The sequence below is a fragment of the Monopterus albus genome, unplaced genomic scaffold, assembly GCF_001952655.1.
Source record: "Monopterus albus unplaced genomic scaffold, M_albus_1.0 scaffold1.1, whole genome shotgun sequence".
NCBI lineage: Eukaryota > Metazoa > Chordata > Actinopteri > Synbranchiformes > Synbranchidae > Monopterus > Monopterus albus.
In genome coordinates this window covers 4,457,941-4,466,360 of record NW_018127881.1, presented here as the reverse complement: position 1 = coordinate 4,466,360, position 8,420 = coordinate 4,457,941, and positions in this window count along the sequence as shown.

The window sequence follows — 8,420 nt, the reverse complement described above, 5'->3', positions numbered from 1 at the left end:
TTCCTTTTTAATAAGAGCAGCCAAAAGCAGCCTTCTGCAGCACTAGCACTGGAATTCCAGGTTTCAGGGAGGGATTAGAATGCTTCAATGTCTGCATTTCCTCTGGTGGCCCCTTTTCAGGAACCTATAGCACTTTAGGGCCAAAGTGCATGCCAGTAAACCTATCCTCAAGAGCCACAATAAAAAATAAAAATAAAAAAGCAGTGGGTTAGCTTGCTCTGAGACTCGCTCTAAAAGATCTATGCTTGGATATTTTATCAAAATCAGCTATATATGTATATATGTGTTTAAAAATGGTAGTGAGGTTTAATTAGTTATCTTAAGTCAGAATTCCTGTTGAAGTCTTGACAGCAACTACTTTGGCTCCAGTTTCTCTCAGGCTGTTTGACAAAACTCTCAAACTAATGAACTGTAATAGTGTTGGTTATATTAAATGGTTTTAGGGAATAAGAATTCTGAGTCTGATGTTCTCATAATACAAATAAGACAATGTTTATGAAAGATCTGTGCAAGAGAGTAGCAGTAATTGATTGTCAAACTACAGAAAAAGACACTACAAACATATTCATACTAAATTCATTCCTTTAAGGGTTACACTGCTTTGCTAAGCTTTAAAGTGATACTTCATGTAGCATTTTATCACAGACAAATGTAGACTGGTGACCTGTCTAGAGTGAACCCCGCCTTTCACCCAATGTCAGCTGGAACTGGCTCCAGCCTCGCCACAACCATCTTCAGGATAAGTGGTATAGATGATAGATGGATGAATCACAGACAAATGACCAAGTTACATTGTACACTCTCTTCTGTTTACTATAATGCAGCTCAGAAATTTAAGACATAGGCCTGACAAGCTATTCATAAATCAGAACTTTCATAACAGCCTCAGCAGTGCTATTCCTCTTAGACAAATACAGTTTTACAGCAGTACACCAATTCTACAAAGCTATGACATATGCAAGCCCTTCATCAGGAGACAGAACCCAGCACAATTTAGTTTAATTAAACATAATGGGCCAGTGAACGCTACAGTATACTGTTATGATTACATTGCTAACTCCTATTTCTGTGATATACACTTTGAGTCCCCCTGGTAAAGTTATTGACCTGACAGATGCCACATACGCCATCTTATCACTGGGCTGGACCAAACCCCTTGTTGTTCATAGGCCTCTCCAAAGCCAACAATTACATGGCTCAAAGATGGCTTGCCTGTAGCCAAGCATGTGACAGTGAGCAACAGAGAAACATCATCACAGTTAATTATCCCTTCATCAGAGCGCCATGATGCTGGGATCTACACAATCACTGTCAAAAATCTTGTTGACCAGGAGACCTCTAGTTTTGAAATAATAGTCACAGGTACGTTGAAACAGAATCTAAGTTAATCCATAACAATCTAGACAGAACTCAGAGTGCGCAGATCTCCACCAAGGGCTGCTCACTTTCCCCATAATGCCATTACCCCTAAAAGCTAAATTCCCATGATAGTTTGATCCTCATAATATGATTGTTTGACCATGAAGATCTATCCCAGTATTTGACACTGATTATCACTCTTAGTTTGAAAGTTATTCAAGAAAAGACACAACAGATGATGACTTGCTGGTTTAGGGGTAAAACTGCTTGTTCAACAGCTGTTTGATAAACTGCTCATACAGTCTCCATTACTGGCTGACTGTTGCACTATGGAATGAAGCACAGCCCATCTCTCTCTTCTAAACAGAGACCAACACAATGAAGAATACAGCGGAAAAGCAAAGTAGGGCGGTCCGCATCAACCCATGAGGCTATGCCGGGTGACGGTTAATGGAAGCATGGAGTGTACCGCTTGTTAGGTTCCGACAGTGGAAACGCAGCTGGAACACTGGTCGCTCCTGACAGAATACTGTGCTCTGAACGAGACGTATCTGCCTGCTACTAGAACTAGTTTGGTCCACTAACCACTTCTCACAACTTCCAAAACATCAGAACAATTTTCTAAACCGGCATCACTTGGACAGACTGACCAAACATTCTTAATCTAAGTGGTTACTCAGTCACCTGGAAAAAATGTCAACGCTGAATAAATTGGCATAATACCAGTCCTACAGATGAAAAAAATAACAGCTTTAAGTCTAGATTAAAATCTGATTGGTTGTCGCTGCATAAATCTTCCCAACTGGCTGAGCTCCTTCAGTTTCTGTCTTGCACAATGGAGTGTACCTGGTCACAGCACACTGACCACGAATGGGCAGCTCTCGCTGCTGGACTTTGTCTCTGTATGTGCTCAAAGTGTTCAGTAGCACAGCCGCACACTTTGGCCACAAGGGGGCTCATATACAGTCAACAGCATTCCCAGCACTCACAATGGCGAATAATCTTTAAAAACATTCCCATATCCAAATTATATGCCAATTATGAAAAATATCAAGATGCAGCAAATCGATTCCTACCCACTTCTAGATGATCCCAGGTCCAGTGGAGCTGGATGAGAATGTGTTGGGAACAGTGACGGTCTCCTGGACTCCCACTCCAGATGAGAAGAAAGAGGAGCACCAAGTATGATTCGGTTAAGCACACTTGGCAAACCGTAGCTGACCATCTTTTCAATTAACAAGTTCACTGCCATCAACATCATACCAGGAAGGCAGGACCAGTGCTGGGTCTATGCCAAGAATGACATGAGGCTTTCCAAACCCTCTGAGTCAGCAACCTGAGAAGTGAAGAGAAAGAAAGATAGGTTGAACAACAGTGTGTAGTTTGTGTAGTACAGAGTGAAACAATTAGTCAAATAATCCATTAGATGTAGATGAGTATGCAGCTGCAAAGAATCACTCAAATTAGTCACCACCTATTTTGATCATTTCAGTAACATAGTGAAAAATGATTCAGTAATTAGTTTTTACTACATTTGAACTTTTCTCTACTTTTTGATCATTCCAGAAACATTTTCTTTGAACGTTCCCATCAGTAAAGACTGCAGCTTTGAGATGTCCCCACCTTTCTCTGTTCCACTAAAAATGCGCAACAGTCCACAAAGCTGAGTGCTACATGAGCTGTGCAGTGACAGGAAACCCCAAACCCCACGTTACCTGGCACAAAAATAACATCAGCCCTACCTACTACATCACTAACACGTGTGGTCTGCTCCATGATGATGGTCAAACTTAGACCCAAGAACAGTGGGGATTACACAGTCAGCAGAAAACCCACTGGGCAGAGTAGAGCTTTCGACTAAACTCATTGCATTTTTGTTGCATCTGTTCCTTTGACAAATTTTCCTCCTCCTCCATCAGATTAGGATTTTCCTTTGACAAATTTTCCTCCTCCTCCTCCATCAGATTAGGATGAAGTACTGGTCCTGAACTCCTGGTTGATAACCTGATCGACTGAGAGGAACAAAATAAAAAGGATTTGCCACTTTAAAACCTAGCATTATGTGTGTGTGTGTGTATTGTGCTTGAACTAAACTGTGAGAAATAAAGTGGAGATGACAGTGGACTTCAGGATGAACCCTCCCACCTTAACCCCTCCCTCACCATACTTGGCAGCACTGTATCAGCAGTAAAGTCCTACAAGTTCCTGGGCTCAACTATCTCCCAGGACCTGAAGTGGACGTCCACTCAGCTACCAAACAGGACAAGTACAGACTTCAGCCGACAGTCAGGACTGCAGAAAAGGTCATTGGTGTGAGCCTTCCATCCATGGAGGACCTGTACACCACATGGGTCAAAAGGAGGGCAGAGAGGATCACTGCAGACCCCTCACACCCTGGACACAATCTGTTTGAACTCCTCTCCTCTGGACGGCGTTACAGGTCACTGTGCACCAAGACAACCAGGCACAGGGACAGGTTCTTCCCCCAGGCTGTCACTCTGATGAACACTTAACCAACGACAGTAGGACTGGACAATAACCCTCAGTGCAATACCTGTAAATAAACCTTGTACAGATTATACAGACTCGTACAGGTCTCTAGGTCTTAAATACTCTATTTTATCCCTATTTAGCTCATTTCAATGAACATTCCTTTGTTTATCTGCATTGTTTACTGTCTGTTTCTACTGCTTTTCCTGCATTCTTTGCACTATTTGTTGATGTTAATACTGCTATTTTGTTATATTACACAGCCTTATGCTGGTTTACTGTTTGCACATTGAGAGCCGATGTACCAGAATCAAATTCCTCGTGTGTCCAACACACCTGGCCAATAAAGCTGATTCTGAAGACTGAAAGAAAGTAAAAAAGAAAACTATTTATAAACAACAATATGAGGGGTGGTCCAATGCCTCCCAGGGGCCCTCCTGGCTGGCATCAATTTGTATCTACCTGCTGTCATCAAAACATATCCCTCTGTGAATGCCGTTGTTGTCCATGCTGGTATCAGCACGTCTCAGCAGCAGTTCGTAAAAGAACAATTCAATTAAACTGTTCAGTCTCTAGGTTCCCTTAAAAGGTCCCATACCCATACCATGCCTCCGCCAGCGTGGGTCAGACAAGAATATCAGCCACTTGTATACTCTGTACTCCTTGCTGTATAGATGGTCCACAGCCAGTTTCTATATGTACAGATCTTTCTTTTTTCCTGGTTCTGTGATGCTTCTACCTTCCTGATGGCGTGAAGGTTAAAATAATGGCCTAAAACAATATTACTGCATCCAGTCATGATGTCTTCCTAAACCATCTGTTGCCCCGTTACTTCTGGGAACAGACTTCGTCATGTTAAACACGGTTGCAAGTTCATAATCACATAGCTGTTGATCCTGTAGCCTCTAACTCTATGTTTGACAGATTAAGTGTTATATCCTGCACATGTCATGACTTTGCAATGTGAACAAGCTAGATTTATTTCTCGCTACTGAAATGTTCAGTAGCCCAGTTGATTTTATCACACTTAATGAAATGTGACCCCTGGATTTTCATAGTGGTGGTGACTGGCTGCGGAACCTATTTTTATTTTAATCATTCTGTTTTGTTTTGCATGACACAGCACCATTTACCTTAACAGAGTACTTCTTTAAGGTGATTTTAACCTACACGTTTTGTGCCCAAAACTTACTGCAGATTTTACAGACATTATTGTTTAATTCTTGTCGAATCTGTTGAGGGTTCCTGTCACCCTAAGGGACATAATGTTGATTAAACCAGATAGAGAAAAGCTGAAAGGATCAAGAGAGCTGTCCTAGGCTGAAGAGATGATGTTTGCATAGTCACTAATAGCATCACAATTGGCCTGCTTCACACAAAACTGGCTACATTCTACTTCTTTACTGCCATCAATTTAAAACAATTATTTCAATGTATGCTTGCTCACATCTGGTCACATCTGTCAAGCTGATAAAAGACTGTGCAGCTGTGTCAGTAATAAAGCCTGAAGTAAATACAAGTGGACATGCAACCTGCCAGCTGTACATGTAGTGTATGTGATAAAGTGTGCATTTTTGTTGCAGCTTTACTCCATATAATATTACTGTCAACCATGAGGGACGTCTTTTACAGAATACCTTGAGTCATAAAATATATGAGACATCCGTCTGTCTCCTGAGGTAAATTTACATTTAAATTAGTTTCAAATAACTCCTCATCATTGTGCTTAATAACACAGAGCATCACCAAGTGCATCTGGTACTTAGCTTTGACTAGGTTCTACTGTAGCTACTTTGCAACAGTGTGGCCTTTATTACTTTTTGATTGTGTGTAAAAGACAACTTTTTACACACAATCAAAAAGTAATAAAGACAACCGTTTTCTCTGCCTTTGCTACTATTGAACAGTTCCCCTGCTATACGGCACAACTCCTACTACTTTAAAGTAGTACAATACTTCTGAGACAACTAGACATTTTGGAACAATAGAAAACCTCTTCTCCAAAGACAAGTCTGTAGCCACCTGGAAATTTATGAAATTAGACTCCTGAGCTCACACTGTGATCCGTGTATGATGTTGACAGTTACTATTCAAAACTACTTAGAGACACACTGTGTCAATAAAAGGCATTAGTGCATTAAAACATTAATAAAAGGTTTTATGTTGTTGAAACTTCACGTGTCACTATAAGCATTGCTGTCAATAACCATGTATCAGGCTTACACTTGTTATTCAAGACTGTTTAATCCTCAGCATTCAATGGTGAAGTGTAACTGATAAATCTGCCAGCCAAAAGAAAGGCAAAACACAAACACAAATCATGTGAGACTTCTACATTTCTTCTGCTATTGTTTCTCACTTCCTAAATTTGGCAAGGCAATCTCAAAATCCTTGCCAAATTTAGGAAGTGAGAGTAATCTCAAAAGTTGTAAATGATCACATAAAAGGACCAGGATACAGAACCAAGAGAAACTATTACAAAACCAAGTCAACTCAAAAGTAACATTTGAAACGAGCAGTATCTTGGTCTGAGCAGCAATATATGAACAAAAAATGGCTTAATTTCATTTGCCAGTCAGAAAAAGCATCTTTTCAGGCTACATGTTCAGACAATGTTCTACCATTGGTCAAACAAGAAGCCACGAACATGATCATCCTGCCACAAGGCTTGTGGCCAACCTTGGCTACAAGGTTCGGTCACACAGTTATCTAACAAACACAAATTATTTAACTAGTACAGTTCTTTAATGACATCATGGCTGGTCTGTCGCTTCTACAACTTCTTATTCCTTATATTAACCACAAACACTGCCCAGTTCAGCTGTTCACTTTCTTCCTCCAGCTTAAATGCTACTGAAAAAGACCGAAAACCACAAAATCACACTTTAGCTGCAGAGATGATGACTCCAGACTTTATCTTTTTGTATTAGGGGAACACAGCACACAAAGAAAGGTCACTGTTGGAGTTATAATTGACTTCCTCTTATTACTGAACACGTATGAAATGACAGTTCTTGTGCATTAAACTGAATTACACTTCACGGTTCATAAACGGACCTGAATTTGACCCAGACGACCTTCACCGTTTGATAGTAAGAGTGGGCCAGACCACTGCTTTCAGGATGCCCTTTCCTCCTAAGGACTCCTTGGTGGTCAGCTGGTTTAAGGGAGGCACTGAACACAGAAGAGGAGCTAAGATTTTGAGGGAGCTCAATAACAGTTGGCTGTTGCTCTGAGGCTGCCTTTGGACAGACGCAGGGGAAATAAAGATCCAACTCAACAACCCACTTGGGACAGTGAAGGCCACATCTCAGCTTATTGTGCTTGGTACAAAATAGAGGAATCTAATAAGAAAACTTAGGAATACTGAAGATAAAAAGATGAATTTTCTGTTATATATTCATTCTTCTACCCACAGCAACCATCAAACATAAACAAAAAAGCCTATGTTACACTAAGCATCACATTCAACACCATGTTTTTTTTCTAAACAGATCATCCTAGTGCACTGGAGGGTCCAGTGGCTCAGCTATCACAAACTACATTATGGAATGGCAGCAGGCAGGACAGTCTGTGGACAAAACACGGAGATGCTGCATCTGACAGGGCCTCCTTCAGAGACAGGAATGTGCCTCATGCCAAATACAACTACCTCATCTACACATAAATCCCGAGGGCCTCAGCGATGCCCTGGAGAGAACTGATTGCATTATGGCTGGCATAATGGGTGATAGGTTTTGTGACTGCTTCAAATCGCTTATCACCAACACCATGTAGTTACTGTAGGAAGACCACCTTTTATCACTGCTGTAATAGTCACATTCCAAGAGGAATTTGTTTGCAATATCCTGCAGTAATAACATGTAAATATCCTTATTTATTTCAAGTCAATTACTTTTAAGTAATAACAAGCTTACTTGATTAAATACACTACTTATTATTCCTTAATACTCCACCTGGTGCCACCTCTGTCAACTTGACCTAGACAGCATAAGGTGGAGAAATGAAAGGAGGACACGAACCAGTGGATTGCCCTGAATGCACGTAATGAACCTACCGAGGTTCTGTCAAAATAAAAGCATGCCTTCATGTTTTGATTAAAGAACAATTAGTCGGGTTTTTTCCTGTCTTTCTTGTCCAATAATCTCATTTTCAGATATACACTATACAGTTAAAGCCACCACTGAGGGAGCAGAGTACAAGTTCAGGGTTTCAGCAATCAGAGTCAGTATCTGGAGATCCGAGCCCTCCATCTGCTGTGGTGTGCAAAGAGTCCTAACAGCAAACTGTTCAGTTGCTTCACTGTCCATATTATCAATTTAACTTTGCTATTCAGTAGGGACATTGTTTCATGTCTATATTTGGGTGTTGTGCGTGTTGTCCCATCCTTTGAGACCTTGTTCTAGAGACCCAGAAGACTTCACTGTAGTCAGATCAGGGAATTCTGTTTGTCAAAATTTGCTAAGAGGTATGAATAAACCTACAATCTGGTTTGCATGCAGAGTTCTTCTTCCCTGGTAGCAAGCCAAAATCTCTCCTATCAATCAGTTCTGTATCTTGGATTTTATTTT